This window comes from Carassius auratus, chromosome 20 (assembly GCF_003368295.1).
Source record: "Carassius auratus strain Wakin chromosome 20, ASM336829v1, whole genome shotgun sequence".
Taxonomy (NCBI): Eukaryota; Metazoa; Chordata; class Actinopteri; order Cypriniformes; family Cyprinidae; genus Carassius; species Carassius auratus.
In genome coordinates this window covers 16,988,974-17,007,066 of record NC_039262.1, presented here as the reverse complement: position 1 = coordinate 17,007,066, position 18,093 = coordinate 16,988,974, and the positions used below count along the sequence as shown (strand labels likewise).

Genomic DNA, 18,093 nt, shown 5'->3' with positions numbered 1-18,093 from the left:
TCTCTGCGAGACAAATGGCAGAGAGAGCAAATCAGCAGATGAGCAAGTTTCATCGCTTGGAAAATCAGTGTGAGTAAAATGTCAAACATTTAAATCGACAGGGCAAATGTAGCCTACATCAGAAGGACCCTATAAAATCACACAATGCAAGCTACAAATGTCTGGCAACAGAAATATGGGATATAGACATGTCATTTAAATCTGAATAGTCTTAGGGTACTGAACATGTTTAAAATATGAAACATTATGTAATGTAATTCATTTTCTTTCCTTGCTTATCCAATAAGCACATTTATGCCGTGACTCTTTATGTATAGAGTCAGATATTTTTGCTTACATAGATGCACAAGATGCTCTTTAGATCATTTCAGAACATGCCGGTGAACAAGATCATCAGGTGGATCTCAAATGCTGGGCCCATCAAAGAAATAGATTTAATCATTTTAACTTTTCTTATTTAAATGTTCAATTAATGGGGGATATTGATAATAAACAATCTGTTGATTACTGAAGATGAAAATTCAGCAAAATAACAATGAAAAACCTTTTATTCAACAAAAATAGAGAAATTCACTTTTGTGTCTTTATGCCCTCTTTGGCAGAAATAGCCTCTTAGGTGTTTCTAAAAGCCATGAAAGTAACCAAATGTACAGTATGTGAGATATGATTAAATATTACAGTTAATATTTTTTTCCCCTTGCGTTTGAGAGTAATTAGTTTTATGATGTTTTTTGTCATTTTTATACCTTAACAGCCTTGCCATCCACTTTAATTGTAAGGCTATAACAATACATCATGTCACAATATATTGTTTCAAACAAATCAAATGGAATATTTATAACTTCTCAGATGCATTTAGTCAGGGACAGAGTGCAAGCACATGTATTTTTAGTTAAGCACATGAATATTTCATGATCTGCTGTAAATCATTAACCTGTGCTTGAAGAAGGACCAGGTCCAAACACATTCAAGTTTGCAGCTTTTGTAAAAATCAAATTTAGCATCTAAAATCTTGTTAACTGTTTAACACACGTTGGAAATAATACTTGTAAGAATTACTCTACTTACTTAACGTTGTATTATTTGCTTTGTTCAAAGTTTCGTCAACCGTATCGTGAGATCAGTATTGTGACTTTAGTGTATTGTTACACTGTATGGAAAAAAAAAAAGTGGCATGAACATTGGGCTAAACTTGTTCTAAACTTCACTTTCAAGAAAAAAAAAGTAATTTGCATTTGCAACAAACATGAGGGAGGTTAAATGAAGACAAAAGCATTACTCATACTCTCAAAACGGATCAGGGTGCGCACACAATCTCAAATACACCATGAAATCTCTTCATCAAAAACAGACATGTATGGATAAACACATGCGCAGATCCAGGGTCTACATGTAAAAAATAATTTATCTTTCCACAACTTTTGAGTCCAATAGGCAAAGTCCATATTAACGATTGCAGTGCTTCTTTCCAATCCCTCACCCGCATGACAATAGGCTGACTAAATTGATTGCATTGTAAACAAGTGAACTTAATGAAAAATCTCTTATCAGGGCCAATGCACTTGCCAGCGGGGACCCCGCACCCTTAATATAGCAATTAAATTTTTGCAAATGAATTATTCCAGGCAATATTTTCTCCCAGTAGCTCAGTGGTACATCCATTATGTGTCTGATAGCAGACGTGCCGATGCTGAGGCCACTACCTCTCTCAGTGCAGCAAAGTCAGAGAGAGCCCACACAAATTAACACAATGTAAGATTAATTAATCAAATGAAATTCTAAACACAAACACAACGACTTTAACTAAAGCAAAACTCCACAGGCTCATGCGGATACCACAGATACTGGTATATCCAACTATTGATCAGCAAATCATTTTTCATTTTATATCTTACATTCATTTGAAAGTGTACAAAGGGGAAAAGAACAACAAGGTTGGTGGCTATTTTTCTGACTCAGTATCTGTGGTAAGTGAGGAAGTCGTGGCATAATGGTTAGAGATTTTGACTCCTAAGGTTGTGGGTTCGAGTCTCAGGCCGGCAATACTACGACTGAGGTGCCCTTGAGCAAGGCACCGAGCCCCAAACTGCTCAGAGGGCACCGCAGCATAAATGGCTGCCCACTGCTCTGGGTGTGTGTTCACTGCTGTGTGTGTGTGTGTGTGTGTGCACTTTGGATGGGTTAAATGCAGAGCACGAATTCTGAGTATGGGTCACCATACTTGCCTGTATGTCATGTGGCTTTCAATTTATTTCTGTTAAATACTGAACACTACTTTTAGATGAACAGAAACTGAAAATAAAGACCAAATATTTTTTTTTTTTTTAATTGCTTGTAGAAAATCACATTAAATTAAATGTGAAATTTTGAAGTAGAAAATGTAAATGTACCCCAAAAATTTTTTATTTATTTATTTATTTATTTTTTATGTACATTGATCATTATTTTACGGTGTATGGGTTTCTCATAATTATGATGAACTTTCTTGTAACTATGACCAACTATCTAATCATAATGAGACATATTCTTGTAAAGTCGCATAATACTGTATATCGAAAATACCTTTCATTTTAACTTTGTCTCTCATAATATTGAGACATTCTTGCAGAATCTCAAAATATTAAGACGCATTCTTATAAAAATGAATGTCATAATAAAGAAACGTTGTCATAATGATGTAGAGTATGATCTCATGTTGACATTTTTTTTTCTCACAGTAAACTTTATATCTCATAATACTGAATAAAGGTTCTTCTTATTATAACCTACAGTATGCAAATGGAGTGCGGCCATGCAAGAATCTTTATCTGCATTACAAATATGATATTAATCTTACGTATAAATAACTCAGAAACAGAAACAGCTAAATTGCTCTGAGAAGAGCAGAATCATCCAACGTATGTATTTATACGTTGCAAATAGAGATCTGTCTCCAAAATCCATGTAATTTCTATTCTGAGAACAGATTGCATATAGATTGCACCAGAACACAAAACAAAGTCAGTTATTTGTCATCTGTCTTGGAGTGTAGAAGCCGTCAGTCGAGTTATTGATTTCCGCTGCTTGGTCCAAAGTTGACACAAGTCGAGTTGTGATGTGTTCCATCACGCAGAAATTTATGCATCTCTATGACATAAACATCTCTATTGCAAGATCCAGTTTCACTATAATTCGAGATCATTTAAGATTCTGAAAAGGATAGGATAACAACTACATATACAGTGCCAAGAAAAAGTATGTGAACCCAATGGAATTGGTTGGTTTTCTGCATGAATTAGTCATACAATATAATTTGATCTTCATGAATGTAACAATGTTACAAATTCACAATGTAACAACAAACAGTTATCATTTTTTTTATATCTTGCATTCACAGAGTTGTGGAAAAGTAAGTAACTTTACCTGATCGTTGTTACCTGGATGATCCACAGCTGTGTTTGTGATGAGATTCATGAGTTGTTCATGAGTCCCTAGTTTGGCCTCAGCGTAAACTGCACACCGGTCTTTCAGAAAAATCCTTGATTTTCCAGCATATTTGAAACCTTTATAACAGTATGATTTTGAGATCCTTCTTTTCACACTTTCACACTGAAAACAACAGATGGACAATGGACATTCACTGATGCTCAAGAAAGAAACACAATGCATTTAGAAAGGGGGGGGGGTACCTTTTGAATACTTCTGTGTGAACAATTGTGACTTTGATGAAGATCAGATTAAATTTAAGAACCATAACCCCTTTTTTTCCAACTGAGACCGAAATCTATATAGTGCTTAAAAGCACAATATGTAAGATTTTTAAGCTAAAATATTATCTAATTATCATTAGAAGAGTGTTATATATTTTGTCGACTTTTGTACTTACATTATCCCTTGTTATTTCTAACAATGTTTAAATCCAGAGAAATAGCAGTTTTAAATAGTGGCTAGTCCCTGGTCATTGTGTCGCTTTGTGTGCTTTTTCCCCCAGCGGTCGACTGTGGCATAATAAAATCGTTGCTGCTTTAGAGCCATGTGTCACACTCAATCAAGCTTGTTTCACTTCGACAGCTTTCAGCCTCACCCTGCTTCATACTACGACGTTATTAAATATTTAATACATTAGCTCATCCATAAACATGATTTCTGCCCGAGTCCCGTTGGATTGCATTGGCTGTGGGGATGAAGACCACAACTCCCATGATTCCACACTCTTCCACACATTCTCACGGCGTCATCAAACTATGCCTTTGTTTCTTTTTTCTTTTTTTTGAATACGCGCCCTCTAGCAGAGAAAACTTAAATATTATCCCTTTAAATCTTAAATTGCTAAATATTATTGTGTTGCCATGAGCATTGTCATGATGTCATGGCATTTGCAGTAGGTTCAAGGGTTGAGCTCTAAAACTGCCAGCAGAACAAAGTGCATATAAGCAAAGATGGCAGACTTCAAATCACATTTTTGGGAAGTTCTGCACCAGCTGAGCATGTGGCATTGAGAAGAATGGGAATGCTAACAGACAGCTTTCTCCAGGTATTATAGAGCTCCTGGCACACACAGATATATATGCTGCCACAGAAAATAAAAGAGCATGTCAGATGAATAGAAACAGAGGACAGAAGCATTGCTTTCTATTTTCACCCTTCACATGCAGTAAATGGTGGGAAAAGCTTGAATAATGTATGCAGAACAGCACAACTATCCAACTGAACATGTACTTGATTAAATGTATGACAGCCCTTCACCCACACTTACTCTCTATCCTTGAATGATTAGAAGTTCCTTAAGCTATCCTGGCAAGTGAAATGTATTTTTGTTGTGACAAAAGGTGAAATGAAAATCTCACGGCTTCATTAGGCAATAGAAACATGGGGCGAAAAAAATATATATAATGGAATGTCAAAAAAAAAAGAAAGTCTAACAATGTGACAGTCAACCATGAGATCATATCTGCCGGCCGCTCTTTTGTTTGGATTTCTTGACTTAAAAACATAAATGGTGGTGGCCTAAAGCAACAGAGAGCTGTGGTTAAGAATAAAGAAACAACAGATAATTCTCACCATTTTTCTGCATGTTTAAACACCAGAGAAGATGTAGAGAAAACAACCTTGACTCAAAAACATCTATACAGGTTGTGTTCAGTGGCAAATGAAGCTTCAAGTAGCATACTACTATGGTATTAAGTGAAGTTGTACCTAAAGTGGGCCAGCAGTCACCTAAAAACTAAAAAAAAAACTAAAAAAAAAACTAAAAAATAAAAAAAAAATATATATATATATATATATATATATATATATATATATATATATATATATATATATATATATTGGTATTTAGATGTCTTTAACGTTAGCTGAATTTGTTCACTAACTGCAGGTGTTGAATTTAGTGAATGAACAGACATCTCTTCCACCCTCAACATCCACGGCTTAAGTGCCCTTGAGCATATATATAAATGTTATATGTTTTATTATGTTATATGTTATATAAGCCGTTTGCTCAATCCATAAAAATGAATTGAATCAAAATAGTCATTCACGAATTGAGCATTGCTAGTTCTGATTCTACACAGAAGGCGTAAACATGGGACATAAAAAAAAAAAAATGATTCTCAGGTCAGTAAATGGTGGAATCCTTTCTTTCATCAACTCGAAATTCTGCACGTCATCACTGTTGGATTAAAGAACTATGAGATACAGCTAGGAAATATTGCATTTTCTTGTGACTGTGTCTTATGTTCAACAACATTTACAGTCTATACATCTGAAGGTAAAATAGGCATTCAGGTGTTGTCCTCAACATGCTACAAGTTTGCAAAGTAGTCTTGTTTCCATGCTTCAAGTTTTTTACCAGGCCTTTAGGTCAGTCTTGCTCTTTATTTATCATTCACTTTCTCCCATCTTTTTTTTTTTTTTTTTTGGTACATTTTTAAAAACTTTGCACAGCATTGTTGTCCTTGTACTGTGTGTCCATTAATGTTAAGAGTGATGGTTTGAACATGGAACCTTTTCAAACAACAGCCTTGAGCAACAAACAAATTTATCTTTGTGTGCTTGGCTCAAAGAGAGAGCACTTATCCTCTTAACACTGTGTGCAAACACACATACAAACAGATACAGCACCTTCAAAACCATGCTGTAACCACATAGACAGGTGAATACACACACTATTTTTACTAGGAAAAAACACTAAAGGTTTTTCAGTCAAGAGTGCTTTCAGCTTGTTTATTTTCATATAACAAATATGAAATGCAGTTCATCATTGGATGTAAATTGTGATAATTGTCATTAATAATCGGGATTACAATTTCAAGGGAATAATTGTCAATTGTGATTTTTGCTATAATCGTGCAGTCCTAGAACACACACACTTTCATGGTTCAAACAGAGCTGTTCAGTTTGAAGTTCCAAAAACTGAAAGAGCATTAGTTGTTTTTCATCATGAGTTCTGATTCACGATGTAAATTATTTTGTTCTAAATTAACAAACTTTAAATAATGAGTTAGTACATTATAAATCCATATTCTAAACTTTATTTTAATTTTATTTTTTTTGCCTTTCACTTAGTCAGTCAGGATAGATTCTGTGGAAAACTTTAAGTGTTAGTTCACCCAAAAATGGTGTCAATAATGACTTAATGTCATTATACTTAATGCCATTATACTGTCCATGTTCAGAAAGGTAATAAAAACATCATCAAAGTAGTCAATGTGACATAGCGATATGGTCATTTCTAAAATCGGCATATCATCAGCCCGTGAGATCGATGATACACTATATTATCGTGCATGGGTGGCAAAAGAGACTCTTTGTTCTTGTCATTGCATAACTATTTGGTGTTTTAAGCCGTGCAGGTGTGCGCAAGAGAGCCTATGGAATCACCAATAATTGAAAAATATATACTTTTAGACATACTGGTAAATTAACGTTAAATATGAATTTATTAATACGCATGGAAGTTATCAGTCTTAATGTCAACGGTTCATTTAAAGCCCAACAGTTTAACACTAATATTGGACATAATTGAAAACGTTATATATAGTTATAATATAAAGTATTCAAAATTTCAATTGAACTGATGCATTAAGCCTGAATTATTACACATCTGGCTGTCTTTATATTCTTTTATTGACGGATTGCACAGGTTCGAATAGCAATGGATTTCTTCACATTGCCTGCACATGTGCAATTGTGCTTTTGAAGCCTACTTACCGCGCGGACAAAAATGGGAGGCTTTATGGGGCGGTCACACTGCACTTTTCTCTCCATTGACTTCCATTCATATGCATGCGAATGCGTCAGACCGGAAACGCTTATGCGAAAAATTTCATATTTTGCTTTGTTCCAAAGTTCAAGTTTGGTGAACTCTGACCTGTGAATTCGCATCACTTGAAGATGTGGGACCAGTAGAAGATCGATACCTCACTGCGTGACATCTCTGTACAGAAATTCAAAAATGAAGGAAAAGCTATATAACTTTAGCTGTAGCGCAGCGTCCTATTTTATATAATCCATATTTAAAAGATTATAAAGCTGCATGGTTTGTAGTGTCAACAGGAAACAGGAACAGATGGTACATTTGAATGAGGACATTTTATAATTTTTTATTGCTTAGGGTGTATATATTTATATAGAGAGAGATACAGAGAGTACAATATAATAAGACGCTTTCTACACCATCGCAAAAGACACAGTACAAGCACATATTAATCCATGTTGTGTTAATTGAGGAGAGACCGTTTTATCTTGCTCCCGCCCATATTCGCAGTGGCGTCTGAAATAATTTTGCACATTTAAAGTCTAGTGTGACCCCCCCCCCCCCTTTAGTCATTCAGCGCTCCGGACCATGCACCCCATGACGAGCCCGATGCACCGCCACAGAAACAAGAAGGAGATGCATTCTAACATAACTGTGGCTTTAAACTCAGTTAGTGAGGGCTCGTTTAAAATATTGCGCATATATAGGCCATTCAGATTACTTGTTAAAGTGCAATGAAATACCTTATATCTGCAGACGATGTATGTCTGTTAGTGGATGGAGACTTCTTCACCGCATTCAGGCTCATGCTCTTTTGCGCGCGCGTGTGTGCGTGCATGCGTGTGTGAAATGCGGTGCTAAAGTGAAAAAGCTGGGCAGTTTGAGAGCCGAATTATAATAGGCCGCCTAATAAAAAGTTAAAAAATAGTTTTTGTTGTTATTATTATTATAATTGAATACATTAATAGGAGAATGAGCCTATTATTGTCTTGACATTTGCTATCGTCTCGCAACAGAACACACTCACAACAGACCCAGAAGAGAAGGCAATGCTGAATAAAGTCATGATTTTTTTAGTTTTAGGACCAAAATGTATTTTCGATGCTTCAACAAATTCTAACTGACCCTCTGATGTCACATGGATTACTTTGAAGATGTTTTTTATTACCTTTCTGGACATGGACAGTATACATGAAAATGGTCTCAGTAGAGATGTGCAATAATGATGTTAAACATACATTTTAAATGGAGGGACAGAAAGCTCTCGACTAAATCTAAAATATCTTAAACTGTGTTACGAAGATGAACAGAGGTCATGAGAGTCATTAATAACATAATTTCCCAGCTAACCCTTTAACACTGGCATTTTTTTTGTCTATGCATGTTTTAACCTCATATTTATGAATAAAGAAAATAAGTTAGGCTATTGACATAAACTCAAAATTGTTAGACTAGCTTGAAGTAACAAATCTCAAACATAAATTATTTTGTAAGCAAAAAGGAAAGCGGCAGAGCTGTAATAAAACATGAATATCTTTGGAGGTAAATGTAATCTACACAATTATAATTATTTGTAAAAGAAAAAAAAAAAGGAAAAAAAATGGCCTGAGATTTTTGTGCCTACATCGCTGAGCTTAATCAGAGAAATGTAAATCTTTCCATGAATTTTTTATAATCTTTAACATCTTATTGCATTTGCATTTACAGTCATGCCTGTAAAACACAACTGAAAAATTCCCTGATTTTCCTAAAGGTTTCCCATGACTGTTGAACCTTGTATAGGGGATGAAGCATGTTCATTTAAAAGTTTTACAAACAGATTTTACTAATAAATAATAATAATAAAAAGCAAAAACAAACAAAAAAAAACATTATTATAAAATCCACAGGGAACCAAATGGTGAATTCGTTTTCCGAATTGGCCTACAAAGTAACATCATTATTGCACATCTCTACTGAGACCATTTTCATGCTAAAAACTGATTTCAGATGCTTTGGAACAGCCCTTTAATTTTCATGCATTGTGTGTAGCAGCATATTGATGTGTCAAAGTAAGAGCGTGTTTGATTGGGGAGGTTTTGAGGAGCTCCCACTGCGAGTTGGGATGAGTCTGTCGATCAGTCTGGCTGAGGGGAGTCTGATGTTTTTGATGTCATTTGTGTCTAAGCTCTGAACAACAAGAAGAAACATGCACAGCAAAGACTCCATCAGTGACACCACCCTTTGTTTTGTTAACCAGTCACAGGAGAATCAAACACCAAGACATGATCCTTGTCACTTTGCAGCTTTCTGTCATCTCGCTCTCTTTGTTTATCCTGAAGCCCCTTTAGGACAGTGTTGTAAGGTTTTTGAACCCTCTACCAATCTCTGCCTCTGTCTTTCTTCTTCATCCTCATTCTTCCTCCGCTTCACTCTTTCTCTCTCACATGTAGCTGGAAGGCCTCACTTTGTAGCTGTTGCACAGATTTTTGCCCTGTTTATTTTTCAGTGGAATCATAGAAAGTAGAAATCAAAAGTGGTTTAAAACAACTCCAAATTTCAACTCCTGAAGAACAGAGAAAAGTTCATTTTGTTATAGAAAGGTTCATATTGAGACCTCTTTTCAAATTGTGTATTTTGAACTTTTATTGCAGTCTTGGCAGACAATATTGAGATTTCTGCAGAACCTCCAGTTCAGGCACATGTGAGATTACTGTGGCCTTTTTCTTAATATGAAAAAAAGAAAAAAAAAAATGTAATTTGCGGCAGGCTACAGCAGACATCTACATTGGCTTTCCATTTATTTTCATAGTTGTGTAGGAGAAACAGTTGAGCTATTAAGAGATCTCATTTGTGGTTTTATATGGTGCCATTAGATAGGGCTCAACAATAAGGAATGGTTATCTGATATATATATTTGAAACTGCAAGAGTGACTTGTAATGCTCTTAGCAGAGGCAGATTGTATAATTGACACTCTGTTACTGTAAATTTTTCCCTTGGAAAAATATGTGTGTGTATATTAATAATACAAAAAATAATAATACATGTAAAGATTATTTGTTTTTATATTTTAAATGATAATCATATAAGTAAAATGATAAAACTAGATGTATAATTTTACATTTGCAGTTTTAACAAACTTGGCTATTCATTTTCAAATTCAGTTTATTAATTAATTTATTAAGTAACGTATCTACAGGTCACCTTTTATGTTTAGATGGCTCTTAAAAGCATGGAATAGACTTACATATTTCAATTTCACCTGATCTAACCTTAAATTTCATGTAATATTACAGTAGAAAACTGTTAAATGTTATTTTGGAAGTAAAAAAGAACAAGTCCGATTTTTTTCAATGGCACATTTGTGCTTTTTAAATGTCTTAAGTATCAATTTATTTAATTATTCATTGACTGCCAATTACAATTTTGAAACTGTAAATCTACAGTTCTAAGTAAATCTAATCTCTGTAAATATGTTAACATTTTTACTGAATTTTTACAGAATTATTATGGCAACCACAGCTCATTTCAAATTATGTATTGTATTGATCAAATTACAGCAAATTGCATAGCAAATACAGTGTTCTGGCATGAAGGTCTGATGCAGTCCAATAGGTCTAACTCAATCTGACGTAATGACATCATTTTTCACATGGTACAGCCGATTGGTTCTCTCCTGTATTGGTAACCAACAAGCTCACTGCTCAACATTCAAACATGTGACTAGAGCTCACCACAGCAGTGCAGCTAGCTTCAGAAACCCTCCACCTTCCCCAGCTCCACCTGTATGCTGCCCTACAAAGGCAAAAGACGTTAACTCGCTAGAGTATGAAAATGAAAAAAAAGGGCCTTTAAAGTTTTCTACTTGTCCAGCCAAATGAATCATAGGTAAGACACTGGATATTTGTTTTAATAATTAAATGTTTTAATAATGAAAATGATCTACATAAACAAATTGTGAGCTCAAACAAAAATTTTGCCCCTATTTTAAAGTTAATGTATTTGCATTGTCTCCAAAACGTGAGAAGTCACACCAAGGCAAAATTAAGTAACTTCCATAATATCAATATCTGGTTGAAGATTTGATAATTGTTATAGTAACACCTATATAAAATCTAGTGATCATGGGCTGTCTCATATAGGCTGTTGCATGTATTAATGTGACTGTATTAAGTTTTTTTTTTTTTTTTTTGACCGTAACAAGCAGACTAGAAGTTAAACATGAGTAGATACCGTGGATACCATTTTTTTTTCTTTTGCTTTGCTCAATAATGTTAAATAAGCATAATTGCTTTTATATTGACTTGTATGAAATAGCCTAACTTACAAGAATGACTTGAGGATTGATGCGAACACCATCAAGTAGGAATAATGCTCAGAATGCATAAGGATTTAACATCTCCGATGATGTTCATTGCCATGGACTGATTTTATCTGGTTACAATAAAAGGTAGGATATGGATTTAATTGCGAACTGTTAGTAGGCTACTGATTTTATGATTGATCATGCTAGCAATGGCATTCGAGTCTACACATGTCCAACTAGAAGTGACAGCCTGGTGAATAATCTGAATTACGAAAAGAAAAAGAAAAATCTTCAAAGGTTATTCACAATTACATATTGCTGACAAGGTATCTAGTCTTTACAGTGCTTTGTTATATGGAGTGGTTTGTTAGATCACAATCTAATTCATTTGTTTACACTGTAAATAAAATGCGGCAAACTTTAATGGAAAGTAAAACAAAGGCAGAACACAGTGTAATTCCAAACCCAACACTGTAACTTCATACTGACACATGGCTAAACAAAGTAAGAATGTCGTAACTCATTTTGAGCATTCCAAACAAAGTGAAAGAACAGTATGTGTTACACTGTGTTCTGCCTTGGCTTCTCCAGGGCTTATCGAAGTTACGGTTGATATGACCCATTATTTTCTCAAAAAAAAAAAAAAAAAAAAAAAAACTAAATTGATTCAAGATACTTCTACACATGATAAAGTATGTCTTGAATGTCCCAAAAATATCATTAACTCATTTTGGACAAAAATCAAAGTTACGGTCTTTTGCCTTTGCACGGCGGTATAGATGTAATAAGAAGTAATTCATGTATGGTATATGGGGTTATTTCATGTGTTATATTTGCAGCAGCAATAGTTCTTACATGCTCACAGCAGCGTATTGTGGATGTATTGGTAGTAGCAAGTCTCAGTACTATTCCAATATCTATTCCACCAAGACCAAATCCATTAACATTGTCATATACATTACCATGCCAAAACCCCTGAGATATGTCATGAGAGGACTAATATTATTGAGATCATTGGGAATGCTAATGGATAGTTTCTCTATCTATTCTCTATCTATCTACTCATCTTTAAGACAAGTCTAGCAAAACAAATAAAGGGAATCTGTGAACATACTGTTACTGTATGTAACTTTTATCAACTTGTTTAAGAAAAAGACTGTTCTTGCCAAGACAGCTGAATGAAAGCAAAGCTAAATCAATCAATAAAACAGCAAAAATGTTGAGCTCTTTATACCCTTTGTGTTTATTATTTTTTCATCTTTAAAAATACATTCTTGCATGTGTCCTCTCTCCTTTATCACGCATTTCAAGCAGCTTCATTAACGTTCACAAACTCGTTCCCCTGGATTCTGATCATTTCAAAGAAAGCACTATTTTCAAACATATTTCTGTGTCTTTTCTTATGCCTCTGATTCTTTGTACTCAGACTGTGTCTGTCAAGTCTGTTGCTTTTGAAGGTGTGTCACAGATTTTATCAGCCGCTTTGATAAGCCAATCTGACAGTTTTTTGCTTTCATTTTATTTGAGTGACTTGAGTGAGTTTTGTTAGTTTGATTGTCATAATGTTTGCCGTTTGCAATCTGGAGTATGTTTAAAAGAGACAAAGCGAAGCTGAGACTCAGGAAGCGCCCAGAGGCAGGTTGGCCGTCGGTCTTACAGAGGTTCGACAGGGAGTGTTTTTAGTCATTTCCAAAATTCAAACTTTTTTGTTTTGTTAAATGATTGTGCCAGGAATGCTTTATTCATAATGTTCCTTTGGGGTGTTTTTAAGCAATCTTACATACAGGATGCCAGTTGGATATTTGTCACGCTCAAAAAAATCTTGGAAAGAAAATAAACCCCACACCCCACCGGTGTCTGTCATCTCTATCTCTGTTTCCGCATATCTTGGCGCTCTCCATTCCTGTTGTTTTGACAGGCATCTTTGTTACTTTAAATTATAGCTGCTGTTCTCCTGAAGTTCATTTGCTTTCTGTCACCTGTCAATCATTTTTCAATCTCTGAGGAGTCATTCAGTTAAATTACAATGCAGCAAACGCAATAAAACCCAGCGGGGCAGCTGTCTGCAGGGTCGGTGTAGAGTTGTCAACCCTGTAACCTCTGCACTGTGAACGGAGCCTCACTTCCTGTGCTATTGTCAGCAGACAATGCATCTAGGAAAGAAAGCAAGACTGTAGGATGAGTTCACTGATGGCAAGCCAAGTTTGTCTTTGTCTCAGTGTCTGGCATCTGTCCATGTCGGACTTGTGATGGTGAAAGAGCCGTCCTTTTCCTTGCTTCCGTTTCCATCCAATCAGCAAGTCTTTGCCGGTCTCTCTGGCCTCCAGGCACATCTGCCCTCAAAGACACTTCAATCCCTTGATGCAGCAGTCAGCATGTGTGTGTCCCCAGTACTCCATCAAACGGCTCGTTTCTGCCCCGAGAGCACTGATGGCTGCTTCCACGGTGCACAGACTATTAATTTGCACCAAATACATGCAGAATCTGCTGAGAAACAGACTGAATGTACTTGAGTGAGTGCATCTGCTGCAAAAAAAGGTATTTTCTCTGTTTTGCGGTTTCTTACATAAACTGTATGATTATGCTAGTTGAGAAATGCTATTGATTATGAACTGATTAGATGTTTTTTTAAACAATTGTTTAAAAATTAAGATTTAATTATTATTATTATTATTATTATTATTATTATTATTATTATTATTATTATTATTATTATTATTATTATTATTTGTTTAACCCCCAATTTCACAGACTAGGTTTAAGCCTAGTCCTAGACTAAAATGCAAATCTTAGCTGTTTCAGATGAAATAAACTTGCACTTACTGATCTTAAAACATGCCAATGCCTTTGTTTTGTCTTAAGATCAACATCAGTTATGCTTTTTCTAAGGCATGCTTAAAAAAATTACTTCAATGACCTAATTGAAGTATGGCTTAATTCTGTTTAAGGCTAAGCCCTGTCTATGTATTTATCTCTCTCTCTCTCTCTCTCTCTCTCTCTCTCTCTCTCTCTCTCTCTCTCTCTATATATATATATATATATATATATATATATATATATATATGTATATATATACACACACACACACACACACACACACACACACACACATATATATATATATATATATATATATATATATATATATATATATATATATATATATATATATATATATATATGCAAATAATGAAATTAGAAATTTCATGAAAAAGAAAATTTTTGTTTTGCCGAATTTTATTTTTGTAAAATAATGACTTTTTTTTTAAGAATATTAAATCTATTTTTTAACAATAATAAATGTTTGTGTAAATTATAAAATAATTTTATTGTTTAATTTCTTTCTTTTTTTCTTTTGTAAAATAAATAATTATAAATTGCAGACTGTATCTCTAAAAGTAGGAAGTTTTGCGTAAATTATTTAATGGAGTCTTTGTGTTTTGCTTTTTATTTTAAAAGTAAACATCCATAAGCTTAAATGTATGTTTTAAAATAGAACATGCCTGAAAAACTGAAAAACTCAGTCTGTCAAAGTGATGCATTATGATCATTTGTAGGGAAGCCTCTGAGTGAGTGCTCTTATTCTCACGGTGTTATAAACTAAGCTATTTATATGATTTTCAATCATTTTGCAACTATAATAAACATTTGTAGAAGGTTGACATGTGAAAGTGTGGGTGTGCCAAGCTTTTAATCACAAGTAGTCATTTTCCTTTTTATGAGCTGGGTTGTAAGTTTTCCATCTTATGAATTTTTCTCCTCTCTCCGTAAAAAATAACCATTATTATTGTTCTTTTTTTTAAGAATATTAAATCTATTTTTTAACAATAATAAATGTTTGTGTAAATTATAAAATAATTTTATTGTTTAATTTCTTTCTTTTTTCTTTTGTAAAATAAATAATTATAAATTGCAGACTGTATCTCTAAAAGTAGGAAGTTTTGCGTAAATTATTTAATGGAGTCTTTGTGTTTTGCTTTTTATTTTAAAAGTAAACATCCATAAGCTTAAATGTATGTTTTAAAATAGAACATGCCTGAAAAACTGAAAAACTCAGTCTGTCAAAGTGATGCATTATGATCATTTGTAGGGAAGCCTCTGAGTGAGTGCTCTTATTCTCACGGTGTTATAAACTAAGCTATTTATATGATTTTCAATCATTTTGCAACTATAATAAACATTTGTAGAAGGTTGACATGTGAAAGTGTGGGTGTGCCAAGCTTTTAATCACAAGTAGTCATTTTCCTTTTTATGAGCTGGGTTGTAAGTTTTCCATCTTATGAATTTTTCTCCTCTCTCCGTAAAAAATAACCATTATTATTGTTAACCCCCCCCCCCCGCCACCCCCCCCCCCCCCCCCGACATTTATTCGATAAAGAAAAATAAGGAATCAGATCAGGAAAAAACACTGTAACAATTAGATAATCTTTAAGAATGATTCATGATTCACATGACAGTGACAGAGTTATCTGATAACAGCCAAGCCTAATGAGAACACTTGCTAAATTAGCCAACAGTGAGATTAATTACACCAACAAACTAATTCATGCTTTCCGCCTAAAGTCTCTCTGTTTGTGTACATGTGAGTGTTTGCATCTGTCTGTGTGATGTCTCAATCATCTCTGATTGATCTTAAGAATGTTGTAGAATGTGATACTGAATGCTGCTAATGCTCAAAGTGTCCGGAAGTGGGTGAGAGATGAAACTGTTATGGACTCGCAGACATTTATAAATACTGTAAATTAAGCACTCCCATTGACTCAAATGAAATTACAATGATGAAGTAAGTTGAGTTTTCACATGGAACTGTCAATCATGTTTTCCCCTGCTCACAGATCTGTCCGTTGAGATCTGCCTCTTTCATATAACATTGGGTTCTATAGAGGCCTGTCAGTTATCAATAGTAACAAATCTGTTTAATGTTAAATTGCTTTCTAACCATGCCATCAGTAGCACAACACGTCTAAGCTGAAGCATGTCTGACTGTCTCGCCATGTTGGCTGCTTGTTCATTTTGTCAGTCTTTTTAGATTTAGCACTAAAAGGTTTTTTTTTTTTTTTTTTTTTTTTTTTTTTTTAGGAGTTTTAATAGTGTGTAATAGCTTTTATTGTGTTAAAGGAATATTCCACTTTTTTTTGTTTTTTTTTTTTCTAATAGGCTCATTTTCCAACTTTTTAGAGTTAATCAGTTAAGTTTTATGATTTTCAAATCCATTCAACCGATCTCCAGGTCTGGCGGTAGCACTTTTAGCTTAGCTTAGCATAGACCATTGAATCAGATTAGACCGTTAGCATCTCGCTGAAAAATGGCCAAAGAGATTCTATATTTTTTCTATATAAAACGTGACTCTTCTGTAGTTACATCGTGCACTAAGACAGTGATATTAGAAAATCACAACTTTTCCTTTTCCGTCAGTCTTAGTACACGATGTAAGGAAAAATATACATTTGAGTGAGATGCTAATGGTCTAATCAGATTCAATGATCTATGATAAGCTAAGCTAAAAGTTATACCGCCAGACCCAGAGATCGGATGAATGGATTTGAAACCAGTAAAACTCAACCATTTAACTCTAGGTATCTTAAAGGGGGAGGGAGGGGGGGGTGAAATGCTCATTTTCACTCAATCTCCTGTTAATCTTGAGAGTAGTACTGCATCCTTCATATCTCCAAAAAGTCTTTAGTTTTATTATATTTATAAGAGAAAAATAGTCTAGGCGGAGCTAAAGAATCACGAGCGCGAGTAGGCTTTTGCGTTGAGAGAGTTTGGAAGTTGTGACATTACCATGAGGGAAAAAAAAAACATCATCCAAAGCAAACCATGACTAACAATCAGATTCAGCCATTTATTTATGATCCAGAATCAGATCCAGATGCTGAAACTGAACGAGAGCAGCAGCAGCAACGACTACAACAGCGTCTCTATGTGTTATGTATTGAAACTGTATATATTTGCTTATGTATCCCCTCTCTCCCGGGTCCTTTCTGTGACTTCTCGCACTCTCTCCGAGTGGGGCTCGAACCCGGGTCTCCTCTAACATGGAGGCTAAATGGCTACAGCCACTAGGCTCTGTTGCTAGTGCATCTCTTGAGATCGGGGAGGTTTACCTGCACAGCACTACTCGCTGGCCTCCGTTACACTTTTGACTAAGTTCCACTTTATGTCGTCTTTTTTTTTTTTCTTTAAAGGTGTACAAGGTTTACTTGATGTGCTTACGCGCCGATAGCTAAGTTAACAACACAGAGATATTTGAAGCAGTTTTACTCACCGCATGCGGTTCCAACACACGATCGTGACCCTTTTGTTTGGACTGCATCATCCTTAAGAAATAAACGATATGCAAATCCGGCGTCAAACTGGGCCTTGTTTGTAAAACAAGCATCTTCGAAATGCAGGGAACAAACAAAAACACTTGCACAACTCTGTCGATGCTCATTAAAAATAAACTCTGTCCACTGGTCCCTTGATGTTTTTTTTTTGGTAATCTGTGCAGGTTTGTCTTTGCCCTCGCAACCAAAAACACACTTCTTTTGTGACATTTCGCTCTCGCTCTGGTCAGTGAATGTTGT

At 34.8% G+C, this 18,093-nt stretch overlaps 1 long non-coding RNA gene across 1 annotated transcript in view; it reads left to right on the top strand.

The window, feature by feature from the left end:
* The first annotated feature begins 13,112 nt into the window (after nt 1-13,112).
* Nucleotides 13,113-18,093, top strand: part of LOC113121060 (uncharacterized) — a 43,117-nt gene continuing 38,136 nt past the window's right edge. The window contains exon 1 of the long non-coding RNA XR_003294664.1: nt 13,113-14,062. This is a non-coding gene — a long non-coding RNA (uncharacterized LOC113121060). The remainder of the gene's footprint in view (nt 14,063-18,093) is intronic.